Consider the following 11,704-nt stretch of genomic DNA (forward strand, 5'->3'; position numbering starts at 1 on the left):
GGCGCTGATGCACCTGCTCTGGCCCTGCCTCTCCGTCTGGCCCCACCACTGCCTCTTCCAACCTGTTCTGGTCGAGGACTCTCCTCCGTCTCAGAAGCACTGTGTTCACCCGGCCTCTCAACCCAGCTTGGGTCTGTCACCTCATCATCCTCCGATCCCTCAGTCTGCTCCCCCCTCGGACTTCCTGCCCTGACAACAACTTCACCACTGTCTGACAACCGTGTCTCCTCATCGTCGGACACCTCTTTACACACTTCTTCCACTACGTCAAGAAGGTCATCATCACCCACAGACTGCGACTGGTGGAAAACCTGGGCATCGGAAAATTGCTCAGCAGCAACCGGACAAGTGGTTTGTGACTGTGGGAAGGGTCCAGAAAAAAGTTCCTCAGAGTATGCCGGTTCAAATGCCAAATTTTCATGGGAGGGGGCAGACTGGGGGGGAGGAGGCTGAGGTGCAGGAGCTGGAGGAGTGCCGATTTCGGTGACATGGGTGGACTGCGTGGAAGACAAATTGGACAAATTGCTCGAAGCATTGTCGGCAATCCACGACATCACCTGTTCGCACTGTTCTGGCCTCAACAGTGCTTTATCACGAGTCCCAGTAACTTCAGACATGAACCTAGGGAGTGTAGCTCTGCGGCGTTCCCCTGCTCCCTTATCAGCAGGTGGTGTCTCACCCCGCCCAGGACCACGGCCTCTGACCCCTGCAGTAGTTGGACGCCCACGTCCCCGCCCTCGTCCTCTACCCCTAGCCCTCGGGTTAAACATTTTGAAAATGAAAGTTATAACTTTAATTTTTTTTTAACTTTTTTTGTGTTTTTTTTTTTTTTTTTTGTGTTTTTTAGTTTTTAAAACCAAACAATGCTATGCTATTGCTATGGCTATTTTCTAGCCAAGTATGAAAGCACACTGCTATGCCAGATGAGATGACGCTGAGTTACGAAAAAATAAACGTAAAATAAAAAGTAAATTGCAGACTGTGCCTAATTGAAATCAAACCCCTAATAAATTTTCCCACTTCGGTCTTTGCGATGGATATGTGCGTCACTAAGCGCTAAACACAACGGTCGCAAGTCTCACTACAAATTCCTCACAATTGGCAAGTAGATGCACTGCAGCAAGTACACCAGCAGATCAACCAGAAATAAAATATATAACGCTATTGTAGGCGTAAGTAAGCCGTTTGGATTCTCCTATGGCTATTTTCTAGCCAAGTATGAAAGCACACTGCTATGCCAGATGAGATGACACTGAGTTATGAAAAAATAAACGTAAAATAAAAAGTAAATGGCAGACTGTGCCTAATTGAAATCCAACCCCTAATAAATTTTCTTACTTTGGTGTTTGAGGTGGATATGTGTGTCACTAAGAGCTAAACACAACGGTAGCAAGTCCCCCTGCAAATTCCTCACAATATGGTACTAGCTGCAAATAAAAAAAAAAAAGTATAACGTTATTGTAGCCCTAAGAAGGGCTGTTGGGTTCTTGTAGAATCACTCCTGCCTAACACTATTCTAATAGAACACCCTAACGCTTTCCCTGACCAGCAGCAGCTCTCTCCCTAGCGGCATCCAGACACAGAATGATCCGAGCAGCGCAGGCATGGGCTAGTCTGTTCCAGGGTCACCTGATCTGGCCAGCCAACCACTGCTATCGACTGCTATCGACGTGTAAGGGTACCACGTCATGCTGGGTGGAGTGCAGAGTCTCCTGGCTTGTGATTGGCTCTGTTTCTGGCCGCCAAAAAGCAAAACGGCGGGAGCTGCCATTTTCTTTAGCGGGCGAAGTATTCGTCCGAGCAACGAGCAGTTTCGAGAACGCTAATGCTCGAACGAGCATCAAGCTCGGACGAGTATGTTCGCTCATCTCTAGTGAGGACATATCGCTGCCCATTGCCCTCTCACCTCTGAGCTGATGGAGTATGATGCTGGTTGATGTCACTAGTTGTTTGCAGAGCCTGTATGTGCTGCGGCCCCTGGACTAAAGGCTGAGCCTCAGGTCTGCTCTATTAGGGTGAATGACTATCTGGTCCAGGCTTTGCTTGATTCTGGTAGTCTGGCAACTTTGGTGCATGGCAGCTTGATAACTGGGGACTTTATTCCGGACTAGCATATGTGTGTACTTCACATCCATGGGGATACCAAGGACTACCCTGTGGCCAGTGTTACAATAGAGAGACTAGTAGGAACTGTCTCTTATGATGTCCATGTTATGAAAAATCTCATGCACAATGTGATCGCAGGAGATGATTTCCTATTATCCTGGGAATTTTGGGGATATGGTCAGACATCTAAAGAAACTGTAGAAATACCCTCCTATTCCAGAAATACATGATGGATGTCACACATTTCCTTTACAGGTCAAAGCTGGAAAAAAGATGATACCCCTTCCCCAGCTCCTGATCACAATGGGGCACATTTACTAAGGCCCTTGCGACTTTGTACGTTCTTTTAGGTATAAACTGCTTGCACAGATATTTAAGAAGTGTCTGCACCACAATTGTGTCGCCTTTTGTGGTGCGGCTGCACTAGGCATCATGGGACACAAATTAGGGGGAGTTTTGGTGCTCAGTCAGACCATGCGCCAGATTTAACATACGAAGTCCAATAGAATTGTGTTGCACGCCCCATGGTAAAGGTGCCCCAAAAAAAGTTGGTGAACTCTGTCGGAGCAGTGCAGGGAGCACCAAATTCATAAAGAAAGGGCGCCAGAAATCATATAAATTTGGTGCACCCTGCACTATGCACAGGCACACTGCACATAGTACAGACTGCACTGTTCTTAGTAAATATGCCCCAGTATCCCTGAATTAGAGGTCTCACAAGATAATTTTGGCACAGTTGAGAGATCCCACTCTTGCTAATGCTTGTGAAAGTGTGACAGCTGTAAATAGTGTGCCTCAGGAACAGGAATATTGAAATGGAACAATATTACACCTTGCCGTGGATACACGAAATATTGTTTTTTGCTATATGATAATCTTTGTTGCACTGTACATTTAGATTTCCATTTTCATGCTTCGGTTACTCCTATTTTGGAACACATCTGTCTCTCTACTTAAGGGGTTTTCTCAAGAAGAAAAGTTCGACCCTATCCACAGGTTAGGGCCTAACTTGCTGATTAGTGGGGCTCTCAGTGCTGAGACCCCCACAGATCACCAAAACAAGGGGTCCGTCTGACCCCTTATCGCTCCGTCAGACTAATGGAGCAGACTGCCCTGCATGACCGTTCTGCTCCATTAATCTCTATGAAGCTGAGGGAGATTGCTGAGCGCGGCGCTCGGCAATTGCATCAGCTCCATGAAGATTAATTGAGCAGAACGGTCATGCGTGGCTGTATGCTCCACTAGTCTGACGGAGCAACAAGGGGTCCGACGGAGGTCCATGGGACCCCATCGGACACCTCGTTTTCGTGATCCGTGGAGGTCTGAGACCCCCACTGATTAGCAAGTTCGACTTTTCTTTGTGGGAAAACCCCTTTAATGTAATACTTTTGACACATTTTTGAGAGGATGTTTATATTATACCAATTTTATACTTTGTTACCATGTTTGAAAAAGACATATTGTAGAAACATCACCCATTCCTGTACTATGCCGCAATATTCAAATTACAAAGTTTGAAGTTCTAGGATTGATTACACAGTTATCCAGGGGGATCGGATCCCTTCCTAGATACTCACCTGTTTCCTGGAGTGCAATACAAGACTCACTGGAATTGGTAATGAAAACTAATTGTTTGATGGGTTTATTGTGAAGGGGATTGTTTGGGATTTGATAGACACAGAAATCATAGAGGGGTCACCGCTTTTACAAGATATATAACTATTCAATGCTTAAAGAAATAAGACTAAAAACAGAATCATAGTTACATAATAGAAGTTTATTCTACTGAATTCGACATTCAACAGATCAGACAAGTAAATATATTATATTACACACAATAGAAAGAAAGATAGAAAGAAAGAAAGATAGATAGATAGTAAATAGATAGGGGAAGGGTAGTGTAGATAGAGGGGATAGGAGAGAGAGTAAGACAAATAAATACGGAGTGGTGATAGGCCTCCATATATACAGTCCGGGTGGTAGGGTAACTGCTGCACTGGCTCAGAAGGAGATGTGATGACTTGAGATCTTTCTTGAAATATAATGGTTTGTTATAAATTGGTCTCTCATAACAAGGTGATATTTCGCCATTGGTTCTCATAGTACATCCTTATTCGCCCTTGCTGAGGCATTGTGGAACTTCTGAGGATTTCGATGAATCCAATTCCATCCATCCAGGCTGGCATCATTTCCATTTCTGCTCTACACAACGGGCAGGTATCTCCTTCCCTCATCCAGCGAATGATGCAGTGTCTGTGAAATATGTGTGAGCAGGTAAGCTGGTAGGTGTGTGCTCCTGCTACATAGTCCTCTAAACAGATAGGACATGATGATGGCTCCTCAGGGTCAGCACAAAGTCCATCATCATTAATAGAAGGAGGAGGATCATCAGGGTGCCCGCTAGAGGGTGCAGCACTCCTACCTCCAGATCTCACAGGGGAACGGCTCCTGTAGGTGGTATGTCTCCTCCGTTCTGGCTGGCCTTGGTCCATCGGAGATATTCCTCTCTCCCGGCGGCGCAATCTGCTCCGGGTACGGCTGGCTATGGGAGAGTCGTCCAGGAAAGCCTCGGCTGCCATGGGGTCTGCTGATGGACGCTCCCGGGTTCTTCTTCTAGAACGCCTTGGCATGTTTGTTTGTAGGCCAAAAATGGCCTAAAAGGTCTCCAAACTCTTATAAAAGCACCAAAAAACAAAGTTTTTTGATAGAATCCTGCCACAGAGATACCGCTATCTCCTCTTCTCCTAGGCAAGTGACATTCCATACGGAATTGGAAGGCTAAACCCATCAGACAATGTGACGTCATAATGTAGTTCTGGATACCATCGCCAACCACCACATATTGTGACATCATCAGGCAATATGTAGTATTATCACCTGCTACTTACCTTTTTTTTATCTATGCTTTATTCATGTATTTCATTTGAACATAACAATCCAAGATATACAATGGATATCTCCATTAATGTACCAAATATAGTTATACAAACACCAATTACCAATCATCAAGTAACATTAAAAAGGTTGGGTATATTCCTTTGGTCTCAATAATATCAAACTGTTGCATTAGCTCGCCAGCATGTTCTAGAACGCAGACTGCGCTATGGGTAGGCCATGAGTAAGAGCGCAGTCTGTACCAGTACGGCGCAATCCAGGTCCCGGTGCATGGAGAAGGCTCGCGGGCCAAGTCCTGGTGCCGGAGGCTTCAAAAAGATGGAGGCGCATGGGTGCCACTACCTTGTCGCAGATCGTCGCTCCCCGTGACGTCATCGGGGAGCGGTGATCCATCGCCATGGTAACCTTGGGTCTTCTGAAGACCCGAGGCTACTTTGTTTTAACTCATTCATTACAATGTGCTAATAGCAGTAATGAATGGGCAGTAAAATCCACATATACTGCCATACTGTTATGCATGTACCCTAGGGAGTCTGAAAAAAAGTAAAAGTAAATATAAAAAAAATTTAAAAAAAATTATAATAAAAAAATTGCCAATTCCAAAAATGCCCAATCTATCAAAATATAATAACAGTTTTTCACTGCGTTTTACCCCGTAACGGAAAATAGCACCCAAAGTCGAAAATGGCACTTTTTTGCCATTTTGAAAAATATAAAAAAATCAAAAGATTGATTTAATTTTTAGGACTGTGCAATGAAAACGGCATCAAAAGACGCAAAAAATGACACCACCCACAGCTCCGCACACAAAAGTATAAAAAAGTTATTGGCGCCAGAAGATGGCAAAATGAAAAAAAAAATTTGTACAGGAGGTTTTAATTTTTGTAAATGTATGAAAACATTATAAAACCTGTACAAATTTGGTATCCTTTTAATTTCAACAACCCAAGGAATAAAGTAGTCACCATTTTCACTGCATTTGGAGTTTTTTTCCCTCTTCCCAGTACACGGCATGGAATTTGTTACGCAAAAAATAAGCCATCACAGAGTTTTTTATGTGGAAAAATGGGTGGGGAGTGAAAAATGGAAGGGAAAAAACTAAAAAGGGCCAAGTCGTTAAGGGGTTAAAGTTGGATCTTGAAATAAATAGGATGACAAGTTTTTATTGAAACCTCAACACATTTTTTGCTGGATTTGAATTAGTTTTTCTACAATGTTGCCCCTGGCCCGGGGGAAGGATCTTAAGAGCATCTTGTGACGCGCCTTTTCAGACTGGTGCGCTGTATTCTTTATTATATTAAATAGTTTTATCACCCAAAATTTGCTACTAACATTTCTCATAACTCTGCTTTATGTTGGCATCATTTTTAACCGATCCTTTGAGTTTATTATGACGTTAAAAGACTTACAAATCTTACACTTACAAGTGTATAAAATTACAGCTAGTGGTTAAACATTAATGGATCAAGGGTGATAACACATGTGCAACGTTGCTATCCTGGGTATATAGGATACTATCAAGTTTCAATAGTTAACAAAATAAAAATGCAAAGTGCACCATCTGTATACAACCGCAATAAAACTGTATCTTTGCTTGAATTGGAAAGATATTTGTTATTGTTTAATATGAATAAAGTAGCATAAAACTATGTATCACAATAATCAATGTGCCGGGCCCATGCACTTTAAAATATATTCCTTATATGAAACCTGCAGATATACACATAGCTTCATAAGAAAAAAACAAAAGAATCCAAAAAAAGTCCATATCCATAATCTATAGGTATATAATGTTTATAGTGCTGTATGCATGAGACAAGCCGTGGCCTCCATCCACCATTATAGTATAGATGTTTAATCCCAGTAGTATAATGCAGTGCCTTTGGTATGCCGCTGGTGGGTGTGTGTATATACACTCACCGGCCACTTTATTAGGTACACCTGTCCAACTTCTCGTTAACACTTAATTTCTAATCAGCCAATCACATGGCGGCAATTCAGTGCATTTAGGCATGTAGACATGGTCAAGACAATCTCCTGCAGTTCAAACCGAGCATCAGTATGGGGAAGAAAGGTGATTTGAGTGCCTTTGAACGTGGCATGGTTGTTGGTGCCAGAAGGGCTGGTCTGAGTATTTCAGAAACTGCTGATCTACTGGGATTTTCACGCACAACCATCTCTAGGGTTTACAGAGAATGGTCCGAAAAAGAAAAAACATCCAGTGAGCGGCAGTTCTGTGGGCGGAAATGCCTTGTTGATGCCAGAGGTCAGAGGAGAATGGGCAGACTGGTTCGAGCTGATAGAAAGGCAACAGTGACTCAAATCGCCACCCGTTACAACCAAGGTAGGCAGAAGAGCATCTTTGAATGCACAGTACGTCGAACTTTGAGGCAGATGGGCTACAGCAGCAGAAGACCACACCGGGTGCCACTCCTTTCCGCTAAGAACAGGAAACTGAGGCTACAATTTGCACAAGCTCATCGAAATTGGACAGTAGAAGATTGGAAAAACGTTGCCTGGTCTGATGAGTCTCGATTTCTGCTGCGACATTCGGATGGCAGGGTCAGAATTTAGCGTCAACAACATGAAAGCATGGATCCATCCTGCCTTGTATCAACGGTTCAGGCTGGTGGTAGTGGTGTCATGGTGTGGGGAATATTTTCTTGGCACTCTTTGGGCCTCTTGGTACCAATTGAGCATCGTTGCAACGCCACAGCCTACCTGAGTATTGTTGCTGACCATGTCCATCCCTTTATGACCACAATGTACCCTGTAACATCTGATGGCTACTTTCAGCAGCATAATGCGCCATGTCATAAAGCTGGAATCATCTCAGACTGTTTTCTTGAACATGACAATGAGTTCACTGTAATCAAATGGCCTCCACAGTCACCAGATCTCAATCCAATAGAGCATCTTTGGGATGTGGTGGAACGGGAGATTCGCATCATGGATGTGCAGCCGACAAATCTGCGGCAACTGTGTGATGCCATCATGTCAATATGGACCAAAATCTCTGATTTGTTGAATCTATGCCACGAAGAATTGAGGCAGTTCTGAAGGCAAAAGGGGGTCCAACCCATTACTAGCATGGTGTACCTAATAAAGTGGCCGGTGAGTGTGTATATATATATATATATATATATATATAAAGCTATTACACGTCATACCTCTATATACACATGCATTACACCTATATATACAGCTATTACACATATACACATGACAAAACACATATAAACAGGGAACACACACATATACATATATACATGACAAGACACACACACATTTATATATATATATATATATATATATACACAGGGAAGACACACACATATACACATGTCACTTACCTGATATCCAGCAGGAGGTCCAGGTCAGGCAGGGGATACATCATGGCAGTGGATGGAGCTGTGAAGTGAAGAAAGCTGTAACAAATGTGACACAAGTGGCATTTTATTAAAACCACCTTTTAGTTGCTTTCTAAGGGCTTAATTTAATCAATTTAATTCCTTTATTTATATAGAGCACACAGATTACGCAGCGCTGCACAGAGCTTGTCAGATCAGTCCCTGTCCCCAATGGGGCTCACAATCTAATCAACCTATCAGTATGTTTTGGAGTGTGTGTGTTTGGAACCAGAGGACCTGGAGGAAACCCACGCAAATACAGAGAGAACATGTAAACTCTTTGCAGATGTCAACCCTGGGGCTTGAACCCAGGTCCCCAGCGCTGCAAGGCTGTAATGCTAACCACTAAGCCACGGTGCAGCCCTAAGAGCTTTACATGTAATGGGAACATGAAACCTTGGGTCATAGAATCAATTTTTATCATGTTATGATTCAGGACCGTATTCATGAAAAAACCCTGAAAATAATTAACAAAGTAGGCCTCTATCCATAGCACCCCAAATGGTAATAAAGTCCTCATTCTGTGCCCATGAAAGAAAGTTCTCAAATCTTTATCCCTTAGCGATGTTTACACAATAAAGATCATGTTTAACCCCATACTTTATAATTTTACTCAGTTTGCTGTTTTTGGTCCTATGATATAGTGATGGTCAGTGTAAGATTCGGCAGTGTGGGTGGGCACTAGCTGAGGAGACACTTCATGATTCCTCTGTGCTATGAGATGTTGTGTGCTGACAATGTGCTTAGATGATCAGGGTGCAGGGTTTATCTACACTTTTATTTAGCCCCCCTTCCCTCGGATATAGACTTTATACTTGACGCCTCCTGCTTCTCCCCCTGCAATACAAGAGAAGCTATTCATGAGAGGAATCTGCCCGACCATAGTCAGAAATCTAAACAACCAAAATCTAAACACCAGGACTAATATAGACAGGTTGGAATTATATCTGTGAAATGCTGTATTTTTGTCCATAACAGTGAATTAGCGAATGTGTAATTTTGTAATTTTTATATTTGTGGAAATACCCCTTCAATAGTGTTTGGAACCTACTCAACTTGGTACACCATAATACTAAATCTTTTGTGCCCATACACAATAGTGCCTTCTTTGTGGTTCGCTATTTGTCCCCATAGTGATGCCCTTTTTGTCCAAATATATTGAACTTTTTGTCTCCATATAGAAGTAACTGTCCCCTTTTTGCCCCCATATACAAGCAATGGTCCCCACATAGAAATAATGGTCTCCTTTTTGACCCCATATTGAAGCTAAGGTCCACATTTTCTCCCTGTATAGATTTAATGGCCCCCTTTAGGTCTACATATAGCAGTGATGGCGAACCTATGACACTCATGTCAGCACTGACACACGTAGCCATTTTCAGTGACACGCGGCCACTGGACAGTTGAAAAGTTACAAAATGAAATGGAACCCTTCCATATAAAGTACCAGCATGTTTTAGACTCCTTACTTAACCAGTTCACTGATAGATTTAATCAATTTAGAAGCCTAGAACAGACCATGAAAATAATGAAGTATCCTGATGTAGTCGTCTACAGTAGTTTGGAATTAAATGGTTTCCAATGGATACAAATTGATGATTTGGAGATGCAACTTGTAGAATTTCAGGACAGCATCTGGGGTCAGGTATTTGTTGAGTTGAGGTCAAAGCTTGGGAATCTAGAAAAGTGTCTCTTGGAGAATCAAAAGGAATGCCACTATGAACAGGAAATTTGGAGTGCCTGGAACCGGTTACCAGACACTTTTAGCACCCTGAAAAATATAGCAATGGCTTTACTTACTATTTTTCCCTCTACGTACTTTTGTGAGACCTTATTCTCAGCATTAAATAATATCAAAAACAACAAAAGAAACAGATTGACAGATGAACTTAGTAGCACTTGCTTGGGCTTGAAGTGTACAAAATACCAACCTTCAATTGAGGATTTAGCCAATGATATTCAGCAACATAAAAGTCACTAGGATGAGCTCATTATACATACAGAATAGCTGCATATAGACTAGGCTGTTGCTGGACTGCCACAGGTTCACCATCACTGGAAGAATTCCCCCCCCCCCTCGCTTATCTTAGTTCATGGCACCCCACACAAGTTAAATAACAGCAAGACCAACAAAAGAAACTAACTGACAGATTCACAAAGAAGTCACTAAGCAGGTAAGTTAAATAATTATACATATTTGTTATTTAAGCTATAAATATCACATAATTATGGGTTTTTTTTCTCAAGGTGACACACCACCCGAGTTATGCTCATTTTTTTTTTTTGGCAAATTTTGACTCGCCAAGCTCAAAAGGTTGGCCATCACTGACAAATAGCAATAATGCACTTCATTTATCCTCCTATTTTATTTATAGTTCACAGTTATAGTCACATAATATTAAACAACAAAGGGTACAATACTGACGCCGGGGAGCAAGCACGGTAATGCAGATTTCCTAATCTAGACAATAGGTATATTATACCGCAGGTAAATAGGCTTCATTCTTTTTGTCTCAAACAAGGCCATAAGTATAAAAGGATATGTTCTGCAGCGGATTATATGGTGGCTGAGCTGGTACAAGCCAATGTCAATAACGTCAGAGGCGAACAATAACAGATCAACGAAAATTACAGTGTTTAGTCTTTTTACAAAAGACCAAAATCCCTATTTTCTGTATCTATTCAAGACAATGTCAACCAAGCTGGAACGAATGTGGTGTTTTATTAAAATCTGCTTTTTGTTTCTTACTAAGAGCGTTACATGTAACAGGAACATGGAACCTTGGGTTCCTAGAATCAAATTTTGTCAAGTTTTGATTGAGTTCAGTTTCGATTGTATTCATGAAAAACCCTGAGAAAGGTTTTAGAGATCCGGTACATTGGCAAGGCTGGAATAACAATTGATGTAAATGACCCCATTTGGTCCAAATATACTGGAGTAATGGTCATCTTTTTGTCACCACATAAAAATAATTGTCCCCTTTTTGACCGCATATAGAAGTAATGACCATCTAGTTGTCACCATATAGAAGTAATGGCTATCTAGTTGTCCCCATATAGAAGTATTGGCCATCTAGTTGTCCCCATATAGAAGTAATGGCTATCTAGTTGTCCCCATATAGAAGTAATGGCCATCTAGTTGTCCCCATATATAAGTAATGGCCATCTAGTTGTCCCCATATAGAAGTAATGGCCATCTAGTTGTCCCCATATATAAGTAATGGCCATCTAGTTGTCACCATATAGAAGGAATGGCCATCTAGTTGTCCCCATATATAAGTAATGGCCATCTA

General features: G+C 42.1%; 1 long non-coding RNA gene across 1 annotated transcript; it reads right to left on the reverse strand.

Annotated features, from left to right (window-relative positions):
- Positions 1-3,862: 3,862 nt before the first annotated feature.
- Positions 3,863-4,894, reverse strand: LOC140066138 (uncharacterized). Its single transcript, XR_011848128.1, has 2 exons — positions 4,529-4,894; positions 3,863-4,359 (listed from the first exon to the last, which is right to left on the reverse strand). It is a non-coding gene; the product is annotated as an uncharacterized lncRNA (long non-coding RNA).
- Positions 4,895-11,704: the final 6,810 nt, after the last annotated feature.

This window comes from Engystomops pustulosus, chromosome 6 (genome assembly GCF_040894005.1).
Source record: "Engystomops pustulosus chromosome 6, aEngPut4.maternal, whole genome shotgun sequence".
Classification (NCBI taxonomy): domain Eukaryota; kingdom Metazoa; phylum Chordata; class Amphibia; order Anura; family Leptodactylidae; genus Engystomops; species Engystomops pustulosus.